This window comes from Tachypleus tridentatus, chromosome 2 (assembly GCF_004210375.1).
Source record: "Tachypleus tridentatus isolate NWPU-2018 chromosome 2, ASM421037v1, whole genome shotgun sequence".
In the NCBI taxonomy this organism is placed as follows: Eukaryota; Metazoa; Arthropoda; class Merostomata; order Xiphosura; family Limulidae; genus Tachypleus; species Tachypleus tridentatus.
This window is the reverse complement of record NC_134826.1, coordinates 113,184,093-113,201,616: the sequence shown is the minus strand read 5'-3', so window position 1 is coordinate 113,201,616 and position 17,524 is coordinate 113,184,093. Positions and strand designations below refer to the sequence as shown.

The window sequence follows — 17,524 nt, the reverse complement described above, 5'->3', positions numbered from 1 at the left end:
TATTTGTATCGTAGCCTTCATCTTTCTCTGATATGGGAACCATTTGACATAACTCTAATATTTGTAATAGTGAAACAACTTTGCATACACATAATATACAGGATATCTATAAAGTCCTTGTGCAGTTTGAATCTTCAATAAATTTACTTCTATAAAAGATATAAATGATCTGTAAAATAAAATAAAAAGGAAATCTGTTCAGAATTTAAATAAATTTTTAATGATACATTTGTTATAATTCATTTATTTTATTTTTCAGAAAATAAACCCTTTACTATACTGAATGGCTTCAGTTGAAGAAAATGTCGATCGTGTTCTCTGGCTAGCTAGAGTGAAGTCTGTATCAACTGTCAGAAGAAAATTTATATCTCATTAGACAAGGAAGCGGCCCACAGAAATATAATTCAAAACTAAATGAAATACTTAAAGAGACTGGTTCTATTAATGGGAAACTTCAAAATCGCGTTCGGCTTTGTATCTAAAAAGATGATGGATATGCTGAAAGTTGACATTCTTACAATTAAATATGCTAAATTTTGAATAAAGTTCCTCTTTTTTAATTTTACAAATTGTTTAGATCTTATATGGAAGTGAAGTTATTAAAGATTCAAAGTCACAAGGACTTTATGGACACTCGTATATACAGCATAGAATAAGCAGGGAGCAGGTCCCGCTCCCGATCTCACATACTCCAGACATACTCAGCATGAATGTTATATTACATATTTTTGTCGTGGCATTGTGACCCTGTTTATAAGAAAGAACTTTATGTTACCTAACCTTGGATTTTGTATGTCAGAGTGTACAAACTATTTAAGCTTTTTTTTTCAATCTAGAAATATCAACCACTTCAATTTGCTCCACTTACGTGTTCTTTTTTTTTGTCTGATAATGCAAAATACTAAAATGTCTCAGTGATTATAGTTCTTTCTTAACTTATGTTCTCATGTTTTTACTTCATTCTTCTTTTAATTATATAGATTATTCTTTGCTTGTTTGTCTTGGGGAAACAGTAGTTGTTTGTTTTGTTTTTTTTATTTCTCGCAAAGCTACTCGAAGGCTATCTGCGCTAGCCGTCCCTAATTTAGCAATATAAGACTAGACGGAAGACAGCTAGTCAGCACCATCCACCACCAACATTTGGGCTACTCTTTTACCAACGAACAGTGGCACTTACCCTCAAATTATAATGCTCCAACGGCTGAAAGGTGAGTATGTTTGGTGTGACGGGGATTCCAACCAGCACTCTCAGATTACGAGTCGAGTAAAGTACCCTAATCACCTGGCCATACTGAACCTGATTATTTTCAATGAACGTTTAATTTAGAAGTAAATTTGTTTGAGACCTAATGAATGCTTTTTCAGAAAATTATATGCTAAAGTTTGAGTACAAGACGTTAATACTAATAAAACTTGAATAAAGCATGGTGTTTTCAGAGCAAAGACATAATTTAACACCAACAAATTATTCTCAAATAAATTTTTACAATTTTGAAGATGAAACAAAGAACTATTTCAAAAAAATAGGCAATGGAGATTGCTAAAAATGTAATGTAAATGCGCAGGTGTATATTTATTAAAACAGAAATATATTTAAATTATTCTGAAAGAATAGCGCGAAACTTTTATTATTGGTAGTAGCAGCAATTCGTCGGAGAAAACCACGGACAAAGTATAATATACACTAAAGTTTATTTTCACAGAACCCATGCATGTGAAAGTATAAAGTTCACCTTTACTACGATATAGTTGACATTAATTGATTTATGTTTTGGACAAACTTAGTTGCAATTGCCATGCTAACTTTACTGTGTCCCAAATATGTTACGAAATATGTAATACCCTACCATGATAATATTTTGTAATAGTTAAAAATGGATAACTTCAACATTTCACATTAACATACATTATTGTTGTTGCTTAGGTGATCGTCCCATAACAAACAAAAGTAATAAAAAATCTGTATATTTAACATTTAAACCAAAACAATTTATAGATAATTGATAGTTCAAACGAAGAAAAGTGCCAAAATGAAAATCAAAATAAATTATTATACAAACAATAATGGACATTTGTAGAATTAAGCAAACGTTAAGGTTAACATATTCCTCTTCCAGCCCATAATATGGATATATAAGTAAGAACACCGTTTAATCATTTTCTCGTCTCTGTTCCTCCCCAGCGGCACAGCGGTATGTCTAAGGACTTCTACTTCTAGAAACTGGGTTTCTATACGCGTGGTGGGCAGAGAAGAAAGAGAAGAATTGAAACTTCCTACAATAAGTGTTAACATGGGTTCAAAAATTTCGAAAATTAAATTTTAGAAGATACAAATATTTGAGGCCTTATTTGGATAATGTTCTGTACAGTACTCGTGGTATTCCTAAAGTAAACTTTAAAATGAACATATTTTCTATAGGTCCATGGCATATTCACTAAATTATGGGATGTTCCTGTTTGTATTTGCTACTGGTGGATTAACTTTTCCAGCCAGTATCGTATACATTTATTTCATGAATTTATCAGATCTGTGTCCGTGTATTTACTAAATCCAAAGTTAAAAGTATTTATTTCAAAGTCACATTCAAATCATTTCAGTTTCCATGCAAACTACCTCTTATTCACGTCTGTTGCTGAAACCCGAGGTGCGTGGTAATTATAATGACTACATATCATTATTTCTATAACCACGTAGTCGTTTATAAAATTCCAGTTGAAGTTTTCATCATAGTTTGAGTCGTCAAATACCTGTTATGACTGGAATGTAGTACAGTGCTTCCTGAATAACACGATTTGCTGAATTACCTAATATTTTTTATGTACAAGACTTACTCAAATGTGTAATAATTTCATAAGAGAATAAAGCAATGTAATGCGACCCAAGGTTAGTTTATGATTAATGGTATTACTGTGATATTTATTTTTCTCCACTTGCTCTTTAGCATTAACTTTAATGCAATATAACAGTTAACATATTGTTTCACATCTTTTTAAAGGTTAAAGCTTAGAAAGTAAATGAAACCGAAGAGAAAGCATTTTAGTTATGGATAAAACATAACACTCATAATTTCAGTTTACTGTTAGATGACGTACTAGAAATGATACGTTTAATTTATTTTCAGTATAAAATATAATGTAAATACATAAAAACAATGTATTATAATTCACTTTTATTTCAATAAAAGTTTTCCTCCTCTTCTTTCAAGCTGTTGTTGAGGCGTTGAGGTCATTATCCTTCGTTTATAGAAACACTGACTGTGATTATGTGAGATTATTTCTATTTCACATTTCACACAACTGGGTAGACAGTAAAAAGTAGATTTTAATCGATTTTTATTATGCAATTCGTTTTCGTTGTTTGTTTTTTTGTATAAGAAAATCTTGTACATTTCACATGTTTATGAAAATATCAGAGATTAGAACTGAGTAGATCTTTCATTTTGAAAAAAAAATTCTAAGCCAACTGATGTACTCTCGCTACTTGTCAGCCTTAACATGTAACAATTATACGCTAACCTATAAGGTGAATTAAAATTGTTTGAAGTATAAACGATAATATAATAATGACGACATTATCTCTGAAGTGGTTTTGTGTACATTAGAATTACTAACTGTATATGTGTGGCCACATGGTGACCATTGTAATTCTTGAAAGTTCATGTCCATATTATATACACGTTATTTTCTAATAGCTGTCTTAGTCTCAAAATTGTATGAAGTTTAGTATTTTAATTATTAGTAAAATTAAACAGCAAGCTGTTCATTTATTAGATTGAGTTATAGAAGGACGATAAAAAAGTATTCGTTATAATAACTGTCCCATTCAAATAATATGTATGTTTTACTTGAAAGAAAAACAAGTGTAATATAGAAGATTGTCTGAAATAAACTATAGACACTTTAGAAAAAGTATTATATATTTTTACAAGGTTTGTGTACCAAAAGAACGATGAAAGTGTGACAATCCGAAAGATTTATGGAATTTTAATCTTCCATAGAAAATGGATGGATAAACAGTAAGTCATTCTTTTGTTTTTTAATTGAAGTGAATTATATTAGTTCAGCTGTTAAAACACGCAAATTAATAATTAATCAAGTTATAGCATAAACTCGAATTAACGAAACTGTAAGTTTAATTATTACATAACATTTAATAAACGTTTTATTGATGACACATCCTAGGACACATTAAAAAACAATTTGCTTCAGTAACACAAGGTATATGTATAATACGATTCATCTTTGTAAAACATTCGTAAATTAATTATTTTTTGAGTTATATCATAAAGTCGAACTAAGTGTAAGTTTTAATTAATGTATAATGTCATATTTTAAGGAAATACATATAGTAAGGAAATGTAGATAATAAATTAGTGTTAACCATCATTTTAAGGATGATTTTAAAGGTCAAAAATGTAATTAATTAATGAATTTGTAATAAGCGTCCTTTTTAGAATCAATTAACTATAAATTATTTAAATCAACAAATAAATTAGTGATTTATACTGATTAAATATAGTCATGTTCAGGTACATATAATGTACATTGTATATGAGGTTACGGTCGCCTGTCATGGCGTCCTAAAAACACGTTCTCTGCTTCAAGGCACTATTGTGCTGTGCTTATCTCCTTTACCACTGCTGCCTGAGAATGACATATGTGTAGCGCCCTCTAACAGCAAGGCTTACAAGAACAGCCCTAATTATTAGTACAGTTTAGATACGTGATAAAATACATTTTAACATAATTAATAAAAACCCAGTACTTTTCTTTAAATAAACAATATGCAACACAAAAATAAACTCTTTATTAATAGTAAAACATACGCATACTTCTACAGTATCAAGCAATATTATTAATAATATATCATTTAATACGTACCAAGTATCTTTCAACGAGGAAAATGTATTTTTTTACAAAGCATGAAGTACAAATTTACATGATATAAATAAAGTAATAGCAATATAAGCTACAAATATATAGTTTTACTAAGATTCCTCACGATTATATTACATTTGATGAAATAATTTATTAGTAAGTTATAGTTATTTACTCTAAACTTTATGATATAAGAAAGATATATAAGAAACGAAACAAAAAGAAGTATACAAAATATCAAGAAAGGTAAGTGCCCTTTATTAACATTGAACGAACGTACGTAATACAAAAATGATAAATATCACAAAATATACCCAAATGTCGTTTCCCATTATCATATTAAATGATAAATTTACAGGTAAAAAGAGAAAAAAAAAACATATACGTACTTACTATCACCCATAGCAAAATCTTATATCAGATAATAGGTTTTCCTAAGAGGTCGTTGACTTGCAACTATTTCATTTGCTTTCACCATGTGCCTTTTAGTTGTGACGAATTTTCTAAGACATGTCAAAGATCTTGTGCTTTTTTTTCTACATACAAATGCCTCAAGTTTGCATCCTGATTGCTCCTTGACCAATTATACTTTGCACCAAATAAGTTAAATAAAACATCATTGTAGTGTCGTGGTTGGAAGGGAGTATACCTTATCTAGACAATGATTACACTATATTATCATTTAACGCAGTTTTAATGTGCAGGACAATCGAAAGTTTTACATTTTAGTGGATTTATGAATCTTCCAAGCATGCCTAGCTATAGGAACATCTTGTAATGTAATGGTCCTTCCAGAGATTATTATAAATATTATTATTATGAAGCTGGGATTAGAAGTCGAACAACATTATGAGAGCCTAAGTGTCAGAGGTCAGAAAAAGCAGATCTTATTTAACTATCAGTAGACTTAAGTTTACTCCCAGTCTTGGAACGTGGGGTATTCTTTTACAGTGTTATAAAATTAGTTTCCTAGCAGCACAGGATAATCAGGCAAAGTTGTAAAACTTCTGAATAAACTAGCTGATTATAAAATAATAGCCGGAAAAGTTACGAATTTAGTGTTGCGTAACTAAATATAGGAGTGAAAAAGCTTAGCCAATCAAGTTTCTAACAGTTTGATTGTTTAGTTAATAGGGTAGGTCTGAAAATTGTACCTGAAAATTCACAATTGAAATCCACTCTGTAGTAAGGTTTTAGATTTAGGATGTGAAATCAGTACGTCAATGATTTCTGTTGGACAGTTACTTAATGACAAGAAGCATAATATACTATAGCTAATTCTCACATACAACAAAATGTATGGTATAAAAGATAGTAGTTAAAACTCTCAGTATAAAGTCCTATAGATATAAATTAAATCCAGTTATCCAAGGTTAAAGTGGCAGCCACTAGCACCTGACTATAAGATACCCTTTTAACATAAGCATTGTATTCCATCCACTTGAGTTCTTGAGGCAAATGTGGTAGTACTTGAGGTAATGTTAAAGCAATGCTACACAGGCATTACACCTCGTTTCGAACTATACCGACATAGTACATATTATTACTACCATGTGTTCAAAACTGCATCTTGTACAGTAAAATAAACGTTAAATCTTCAGCGTAATTCTTTGGTTATGAAATATCTCAATCCTATAAAACTGAACATGAAGAAAAATGTAAGAATAGTGTACAAAATTTTTCTCTGTGTATTATGTATAATTACTATAACTAGTTCCACTTTATATATAGAATTTGACAACATTCTTCTTCATTATTAACAAAAACATTGACTAAGACATTATTTCCTCTTCATGTAGTCTAAACCAACCAGTTATTTTTATCTTATAGTTAAAAATATGTGCTCTTTTAAGAGTTCTTGGAAAACAAGGAATACGGAATCCTTTCAGCTTATAAAAACTTTCAATTTTCGCGAATCATCCTCAATCTTGTTAATTACTAATGCATTAGGTATGTTGTTTATAAACATCAATTGTCTTAGCCTTGTATCTGGAAGTTATCATACCATCTGCTCCAAACAAATTCTGCATTGACACTTAACAAAACAGTGTGAGAAAGTATTGTGAAATGTTGGACCAAAATACTGTTAGTGAGTATTACCTGGGATTTCCAAAAGGACATGTTCTAAAGACTTTCAGGTAAGAGTTGGTTTTTAAGCTCCTATAAATTATCTGCAATCACACAAATTGTCACTGTTCTAGTTACTACACAAACTACCAATAGCTGTCTTAACTGAATTATAGTCAAGTATCGTACAATGTCCTGTAAAAAATATACTATAATTACCACTTTATAATTTGAATGAAACCACATCATTTCTTTTAAATCATTGACTTGTCAACCTAATGACTAATACAACTGCTGGTCAGTGATCCATAATCAGATTAAAAGATGATGTTGACATTTCAGCTAATCACCAGAGTAGTATCAAAACCTAACATAACATAATGTTTACGGACAACAAGGTACCTCTTGGTCCATATTAGCTGTCTCATCCTCTAAACTAAACTAAAAATATTAAAGTAAGCCCTTATTATTCATATATCAATCAAACTTTCTTTTGAACTAACTCAGATTTACTGCATTCTCAACATTCAAAAGCAGCTCTTTCCATAGGCATGTAAAATAAAATTGTCTAGCTGAAAATGGTTTCTATCTTGTCTATATCGATATTTGTGTCCCATGGTTATATAATTCTCATTGTTGTTAAGTATGAAAAATATTAATGAATTAACATCACAAATTCCTTTTATAACATTGAACACTTGAATCAGATCCCCTCTAACTCTTCTTTTTCTAAGAGAAAATAATTTTAAGGAACTTAATCTCGCCTCATTAAAACCCTTTCATTTCAGGTACCATTTTAGTAACCATCCTTTGAACTCTTTCCAGCAATACAATGTCTTTTCTTTAGTAAGGAACCCAAAACTGAACACAATACTACAAATGTGGCTTGACCAGTGACCTGTAGAATGAAATTAGAATCTCTTTAGACTTATATTCCATATTTCTATAGATACAACCTAAAATCTTATCACTATCAACAACACATTATTTGGAAAGCTTAAGAGATCTAAATCTTTTTGTAAAGCAGCAGCATCCCCATTACAGTCAGCAACACCCAAAACGTTGATATTATCATCTATGTCATTAATGTAAATTAAAAAGAGCAATAGTCCTAACACTCAGCCCTGAAGCACTCCACTTGCAAATTAATCCAGTTTAACCGAACTCCATGTATAACAACCCTCTGATTCTATCAAATTTACTGGCTTATTACCTACACTTAAAGAGCAACTGAACTCAATAAGAGACTTGATGGAAACATACAGCGAAAGTAATTAATTCATATTCTACAAAAACAAAAATACATTGGATGATAGACAGCACTTCTCTATGGAAACTGTAAAGAAATTCTTAACAGTGAATAAATCTTTATCAGATTGTGAGAGAAATAACTATAATAAAACACAAAATAATTTTCTCTTTCAAAGTCCAAGTGTTGTCCATGTCATTTTTATTCAACGGATTAATGTCAATAACACTGCACAATAAAGTTTTTGCTTATTGAACACTGTTGGGTGTTCCATATGGAGTTTTCGCTGGTGATCACAAAAATTACATCCAAATTTACCCATCACGTACAATTTCATCAAAATCTTGGTTTCACTAGGACATTGCTTCAATGGAAAAACTATATCAGGCAACTGGAATCCGTCAATGCTTGCTGACTAATGTTGAACTCTGCAACGTGATGCACCGGACATTGAATACAAACGAAAATCAGGAGCAAAACACTTTTAATTATGTTGAACTTAATAGCGTATTAGAAACATAAACGCAATTAAATACGTTATTGCCGGTAAACAGTTAACTGTCTATTTCTCAGAGTTCCTACGTGATGAAGCAAAACCAAAACTATATTTGTGCATACCCCCCCAGGTACCTGTCACAATCAGCAAAAACTTTTCAGGAAGCAAAATTAAAAAAAAAAAATGTTCTGCAGTGTAATCTATTGTAGCGTAAGTGCACTAACAACTGTAAAAACTATTTGTAATTTACTAACAGTATTTGGTCAATGTTCCCAAACTTTTCCATTGTTCAAAAATTTTATGTTACAATAGCCATATGGTCAATCAATCCATTATAATTATGAATGTTCTTTTTTATGTTATAATTAATAATAGTTTTTATTAGAATCAATCTTGACTGAAATAGTAGTCAATCTTGGCCAATGAAGAATCTTATTGTCATTCCTTTATATTTTATTTGTAAATCAGTAACTCTGTATTACTTTTTAACATTCTGCATTTATAGAATTTGAATTTTTGTGACTGTGCATTTTCTTTACTGACGTTAACCAGTACTTCATTATTTTTCGGTGAAGAACTAAAACAATTATAATTTTGTTTTTGAGAACTTTTAGGAAAGATGAAGTAATAAGTTTTTTTATATTAAGAGAAGGTTTATTCTTTTGTAAAATATCTTTTCATTTTTTATTTTGACTTTTAATATTTGTTGAAGAACTTAGAACACTTTAATGTAGAAAAACTTGTTTCAATTTAACATGTTTTAAGTCAAGAGAAGACTAAAATTTCATTTTTCAGAAACCTTATATATAACATGGATGATCCTTGTTTATTTTTACCCATCATTGGTTCAGCCAATTTTTAGTGCGCCGCCAGTTTATTATCTCACCCTTCATAACAAATGTTGATCATCCCACGAGAAAAATGGGGATAACATGTCCTCCAGAAATAAATCAACCACTACGCCATCAAACATGTAACAAAGAATACAGAAGTATACCAATTCTAACACAAAATTTTTATGAGAGAATTTAATGGTGTTAAAGGAGAATGATCCGTGTTAATATGTAACTTACGTGACAGTTCTTTAAATATATTCCACAGCCAATTCTTAGTTGTTAAATCTAAACATACATCTGTATGTGTAAATTACTTTAAAAATTGTGGGAGAACATGACACTTCTTTATTTATAAGCTATAATGAAACAGTTTATTTGCACACTACAAGTACACCACAACAACGCATTAAATAATGAGGATTTTTTTAAATACTTCTAAAACATTTTTATGATGTGTTTCCCAGTCCTCAGTTTGTGTGTTCTCTAAATGTTTCAAACATTCAGAACCAAGATCCAAGTTTGAGTAATTATTGAAAGCTATTGTTATAAAATCTATAGTTTTATCCATATTAATCGCAACCTATGATTTCTAAAGCACTTATCCACCTAAAAATAATTGTTAATTTTTAAACCAGTAAGAAGAAAATAATACAAAAATAGCTTTGTATTTTACATTTAATACCATCTTATATAATGTTAAAACTTTATTGCACAAATATATAATGATGAGCAACATTATTAATGCCAGAAGTTCTTTTAGAACTTGGAACACATAAGTGTTTGATTATGTTAAAACTGCACACGTGAAAAAGTGATTTAAACTAAAAGGAATAATCTAACTGATTAAACCTAAGAATTTCGAAGCTGGTGATTTGAATGCCCCTGAAGCCATAAAACTATATTTGCTGTTACAATGAAATTACCAAGTTTATCTTCACACAATTTAAACCCTTCTAGTTACCTTTTTTCATTTCTTTTACCTCTAAAACTTTTTAAAATATTTTACTTGGTAAAAACTTTATATTTCATCTCTTTATATCGCTACCCTAAAATTTATTTTTGGAAAAATTATCAATGTGTGGTAAAATACAAAATTTAAAAAAACAGGAAATAAAATAAATAATACCATTTTATTCATATTAAATGAAGTGCTGATCAAAAAGTTCGAAGTTATGTATCTTAACAGTTTCAATTGTTAAGCTTTCCCCATCCGTTTTTTTTTCTATTCTTTGTACCCATTGAAGTAGTAATCCTCGAGTCGATAGCAATAACTCACAGCTGGAGTACATTAACTTTAATTTATATCTAACATAAAACTACATAATGTAGGTCATGTTTTACACTGTTTTGAAGTTGTGAAATTGTAGACATTTTCTTTTACTAAGGTCTTGTTAAGCCAAGCTCAAATTATGATATTTATATTTTAGTTACTTTTTTAACAAATTTAAAACGATGAATAAATATGCACACATAAACAAGAACGTTTAGAGTTCGTTGCATACTGAGGATGATTGCACACAAGTCTTAGATATTCTTCCTTACGTCACATTGGGTCTCACAACTTTGGATGTGCGAAACAAAATTCATGTAACTTTTAAATATGCAACTTAGAGCAATAAACATATTATTAATTCATCAGCTTTCTAAGTAAGCTATAAATGAGCTGAAAGATCTGTTACTGTTCAGATAGAGCAAATTGGATGAACACAAAACAAGAACTCCTCTTTGACTAATGGCTTGCAGCACCAAAACTGAACATAAAATTGTAAGATTTCTGTAAAGGAGGCCTTACTCCTTTTATTGATTATAAACATGTAAAGTTGATTAGGAACATTTTGAAAGTAAGTTTGTTTGTTTGTCCTCTTACAGGAAAGCCATATCGGTCTATCTGCTGTGTTCATGATGGGAGTTGAGCCCTTGATTTCAGCACTGTAAACTCAAACATTTACTGCTGTTCTACCATGGGACTTTAAAAGTAAGAGATGAAGGAGAGTTTTGTCTAGTGGTTTATTAAATGTGCTGATATCACAGTAAATCAGAAAGTTATGTGATTCAAATTTTAGGTTCTTATTTGTAAATATGCATACTTTTTGTTTTAATTGGTTTGTGACTTCAGCATCTTATTTAAGAAGTTAGAAACTAGAAAAATTGAAGCTCAGACATGTCCAAGTCTACAGATAAGTGAAAAACGTATATTTTATAAATTCTTCTCTTTGAAACTAAGAATTTAAATTTAAATAATGCACTACTTAATTTATAAACAACATTTCTTTACTAAGTGTATTAACATAAACTGATAATAAAATTGTTTAATTAAAGCTTGAATGTAATGCTGTAAAAGGTTGTGATATGTACATTTTCTCTCATCCAAAACAGAGATCTTAACTTGAAGAGGAAACAAACTTTGAGGTCATAAGACAACAATTTTATGTACTTATTAGAGAATATATATATACGTTTACGTGTGTATTTGTGCTGCAACAGCTTGTTGATAAGAATTTGAATCTAATTCACAGGGTCTATAAGCTGTGTATGACTTGTTAAAGGATCATACTACTGTTGTTCTAGCATTTGTCAAACAATTCTTACAGAATTTTATATTCTATGAAAGATATCCACGTACTCTTAAAGCTCTTTCAGTTTATACATACTTTGACTTCAGTCAGAATATCTAATATACAGTAAGACTGAGTGACGTTCTAATTACTCAAGTGTTTGCTAAAGCTGAATCTTACAAGTATGTATCATTACAAGCTATATAATATGATAACAAAACTGTGGTAGTCTCAACTAATCTCACTGTCCTTACATGCAATATGACTATTGCACCTGCCCAAACAAGTACCATATCCATCTCCAGCTAGTTGGAGCAGCTGCAGTCATAGTTTGTCATTGATACTCCTTCACTTGTTGTGGAGTCATCTAGAATGCTGTATAAGTGTCTACTGGTCAAGACAGTATCTTGACAGTTATAGATCTAGTAGCCAGGTACTACAGTTAAAATATAGGCTACATACCTCAATATTCAGGCAAAGTCTTACAGGTCATTGCAAACACGTTACCTGAACCTGGCAATCCCTATCTTCCACAGAAAACCATGATAGCTTTTCTCAACAATTTGTAGTACCTATTGCACAGGAAGTATTAGTATATTCTTTACTCTGAAAATTATTATAGACCTTTGAGTTGAATTTAAGCCATATTAGTCTCTGAAGTAGCTATTGCTAATATGTTTCCTCCTGCTGTGACCCCTGTTTGGATGTTAAAACGACCACTTATATTGCCACGAGAAACAGTCTTGGTCAGAGATAATGTGACTACAAAATTCATGTAGTGCTGTACTGGCTTACTGGAAAACCCATATATGAAAATATCAATGAAAACCTCAGAACGGCTGGTATGGGTATTCACACTTTTATTGATAAGGAGAGAATAACATTTCAACCTTATCCTGAAGATAACCTAGAAAGGTCGAAAGGTTATTCTCTCCTTATCAATAAAAGTGTTAATACCCATACCAACCGTTCTGAGATACATTTTTATTTCAAGTGGTTTTTTCGTGATCAACAATGAAAACCTCATCACACTTCGAAAGCGACACTCTCTTGAATTGTAATACTCTTAGATTATCCATTAGAGGATGAGTTTCCATAAAATCCAAGCTCTAACACTTTGAGCTCATTCCAATGAATCTCTTCTTTTTTCACATTACTGAATCTACCGTGCAACTCAAAAAGAAACATGTCTGAATAATTGAGCTGTTCCTCATTTAAGTATACGGCCCGGTATAGCCAGGTAGTTAAGAAGCTCGACTCGTAATCTGAGGGTCGCGGATTTGAATTCCCGTCGCACCAAACATGATCGCTCTTTCAGCCGTGGGGGCGTTATAATGTTATGGTAAATCTCACTAATCGTTGGAAAAAGAGCAGCCCAAGAGTTGACGGTGGGTGGTGATGACTAGCTTCCTTCCCTCTAGTCTTACACTGCTAAATTACAGATGGCTAATGCAGACAGCCCTCGTTTAGTTTTGCGCAAAATTCAAAAACAAACCAACATTCAAGTATTCTATGGTGTCGAATATAGATTCAACACCAAATATTACACCTGGCCCATAGTCGAGCTTTTGCAGGAGACAAATTGGCTGAAATTTGTGAATAAGTAGCGTAGCTTTTCTTTAACCATTCCTTTAAATATTGTAGTTATGGCTTAATTTATTTGATCACAACTAGAAAATGACCGTTCAGTGCTGAAGAGAGATACTCGTAATAATTCTCAAGTCTGTACAGATCTTGCATGAGATCTACAGCAGAAAGTCACAAAACGTAGATATATACAAATTTATTAAAACCACATAAAAATAAATTCATTTTTAAACAGTCCAAGAATATCAGCAGCGTTTTTAGCCAAACTAATTAGCTTCTGACTACTCTAAATTACTCAGGATTTTTAAAGATGCTGATAGTGACTGTTGACGTGATGTCTCTTTTAAAGTGATAGTCTACATCATATACATCTTTTTTGCCAGACCCAGATGACTGTCACAAGATCTGGTGATGCCTAAACTAGCCATTGAGCACTTAAAATTCCGACACAAATCGCTAAAGTTTCTATTAAGAAGGCAAAATTTATCATCACCACCATAACCCATCTTTGCCATCTTATGTTCTTGCATGTGAGAGATAATCAATGGAAATGAAGTCACATTTATCAGGTCTCCCCTATTACACTTCTATTACTTAGCCCAAAGGATAGATTGAGAATACAGCCTTGGTCTACAAGAGGATTTGATGAAACTTTGTAGAATGGACGGCAACTGCCTATTGTGGAGACACAATGTAGAAGACGACGTTTCAAAAGTCTTCCGCCTTTTGTATTCAGGTTAGCGTGTGTGTAAGTGTTGTCAGTCTTTTATAGTGTCCTGGTAGATTGTGGAGAGCATGTTATTGTGAACTTGTCTGACTTCAACATAGCATTAGAACAGCCTGATTGCTAGAACGGAGAATGTAACAGACTTTGTCACAAACAAAGGCAGTAAAAATTATGTGTGTGTCCATCCTATTTATTTTGACCAAAATCCTGATGCATTATCACTCAATCCCAACTTGCGTACCTTAATACAGCTTCTTATTCTATGCATATAAATGAAGTGTAACTCTTAGCTCATACTATGAACAAAGAAAATATAAGATTTTAAACCGGTTGTGAGGAAACATAACCTAAAAATAAGTGTGAAATTAGTATTACATTATAAACTACAGATACCTTAGTTATAAGTGCATTAACTAACTGTAGAACACCTGCAAATACATTTTAACTTTACAACATGTATACATTTTTCTTTTAAATATATAAGAATAAGCATCCAGCAGTTTTTAATTGCTGCAAAGTCTCAGTACTGTAAGAAACAAACCATAAAGTGTACACCTAAAATAATAAAAAAGAAAAACTTGAAATTTACCATTCAACAATTGTATTGACTCTTGCACAATAATGTAAAACACTCATTATCATAATGTTATTATCATTTTCATTATTGCACATTTTCATATTAACTTTTTAATGTGTCATTATTTGTTTTATTAAGACATCACAACTACTTACAAATTCCTCTTCTATATTTATTACAAGTTTACACATTATATTCCATTTAATTTACACTCAAACCCAGTGGGTCAAGAGTGAGTGAGTTTGTGGAATTGCAATGTTAATATCTGGGGCTCACATTCTCGCGATAGAGCCCAAATAACATATTGTGTGGTTTTGCGTTAAAACAACTAATTTGCCAATATTGTGCATGTACACATTAGTTAATGTATTCACAGTGTAAAAGATTGTGGAGTCTAAATTTCAAGTCAACGGTTTTACATTGAGTTACAAATATCACATCTTAATTCAGTGAAATATTTTAAAGAAATATAAAAAATTCATCACATACTTTGAATAAAATAGAAAAAGAAGTCAAGAAGCTATTGGGCTCGATCTTGCCAACATCAAAAAAATTCTCTTGTGGAACATCAGTTCTCCAGAAGTACAACTGGAACTGACTGATACTTTCCACAGTACACCCATTCCAAAGAAACCAGTTTCATAAATGACTACTTTGATTCTATGAATGATATTTCCTAGACATAGTCAGAGATATGCCTCTCCACTAATACGTAGTCTCTTATTGTTCATAAGAATGAAATAAGTATTAACTGGCTAGAAAATTGGTCTGATACACTTGTTCCTCCCAGTTGTTAGTCACAAATTTGATTTCTGGATCTGAAGTGGCAGCATTTATTGCTTGTTACTGGCACTTTTGGACCTACTGACCTGTCAGTTTAATCCAGTAATCTTTTTCATCTTGTTTCTAAGCATAATACGAATCTTGTTGATAATCCTACAATACCTGAGTTATTGTTCAAAACGAATTATCTTATGTATCTTGCTGCTTTGTTTTCCATTCCAAAAAAGGTATACAGTTGAAGACACCATTGGCATAGGTTGCAAAATAAAAAGTTATGAAATGACTTGGATAGTTCTGATGATTTACTGGAAACCAATATATATGCTTGGCAGCATCGAGATGTGTAGATGGGCAGTTACCTCATGTCAGTTATCTTGAACTCAATGTGGGGAGTTAGCTAGTCCAGAAAGTTCTCCTGAAATACAGTCATAGCAGCTTTTTCATTCCTATAACTCGTTCATAGCTACCATTTCTTTGCTTGTCACAAAATAAACTGCTTTTCTAAGGGAAAAATCATATCTTATATTCACAACATGTAGAAGGCATCGAAAATCGTGCTATCTTGATTAGATATGACTTTTTTAAGTCCCTCACCCCTCAACCAGATTGAGCCATCAGCATAAGTAGCCCATAACTGTTTTTAAGTCTATCAGTTACGTCACCTTAAAGTGCTTCATGGAATCATAGGCTAAATGTGTATGCTCAGGTTTAGTCATTTCCAATATTATTTACCCGAAATGCTCAAACACATAGTGCAGGTGTTCTTTCACTACAAGTTTCGAAATTGGTTGTAAAATGTCTTTTGTCTGGCTGAGACACTGTTAATATTGTTGATATTGCACAAAAGGTATAACAGGAACTTTGACAGCTTAGATAAATATTCAGTCCCTTGTCTAGGGTGGCAGAATTATGAATTACTTTAAGCAGTTTGTTTATCAGCTCTATCCACTCTAGCACATTACCTCTCAATTCAGAGAAGCTTTTGACTGCCACATGGAATATTGTCTGCATTAGTTGATGATCGCTCTATTATCTGCCAGGAAAAAAGCTCTACTTGGTGGATTTGGTTCACCAGCAGCAATTTCAGTCCTCTTTGGTCAATCTTAGGTGTCCTTAACTAGTGGTGGCCTGATGGTCCTGTAAATAATGCATAATATGATCTCAATTATGTCAGACGCCATTCTGCCTTAGAAACCCTCAGATGTTCATGTTTATCTTTCACTGAGACAAATTTTCTAGAGTAACAACTAATTTTTCAAATGCGGTGCATCAGACATTAACCAATTTTTCTAAACCTACAGTTTCATAGAAGTTTAAGTCATTGACCTTTCCAACATCAGCAAAGATCTGGTATATAGTAGACAACTTCTCATAGACGTAAAAGAAATAAGAGATTATAAAGTCATATTTCTTCAGTGGCTAACTCTCGGTGTTTAATACATGTACTAGCAGAAAATGTCATTACCTAATTGAGAAACCTTATTTAAAGACAGTAACAGAAAATCTCAATAGCAATAATCATGTTAGTAGGAAACATAAATGTTTTCAGTAATGTTTGCATTCCTACATGTTATATGGTCTTTTTAGTCAATTAATTCCAAATTCCTGGAATAGTAAGTTATGTAAATTTGCTATATAGTGAAAGGCTTTGCGAGAGAATTTTGCAAAATAATATTGTATTCTGCTAAAATGGCACATATATTTTACCTTGTCAATGATTGATAGTTGCCTTTACTTGCGTTGTGAATGAAATGATATGACTATACTCC

General features: G+C 31.5%; 1 long non-coding RNA gene across 4 annotated transcripts in view; it reads left to right on the top strand.

Annotated features, from left to right (window-relative positions):
• The window catches only part of LOC143244867 (uncharacterized), a 29,427-nt gene extending 17,720 nt beyond the window's left edge, over window positions 1–11,707 (top strand). For 3 of the 4 annotated variants that reach the window (XR_013025362.1, XR_013025361.1, XR_013025359.1), the window contains 2 exons: window positions 260–4,016; window positions 11,396–11,707. This is a non-coding gene — a long non-coding RNA (uncharacterized LOC143244867). The remainder of the gene's footprint in view (window positions 1–259; window positions 4,017–11,395) is intronic. The other variant, XR_013025360.1, reaches the window with a different exon arrangement.
• The last annotated feature ends 5,817 nt before the right edge of the window (window positions 11,708–17,524 follow it).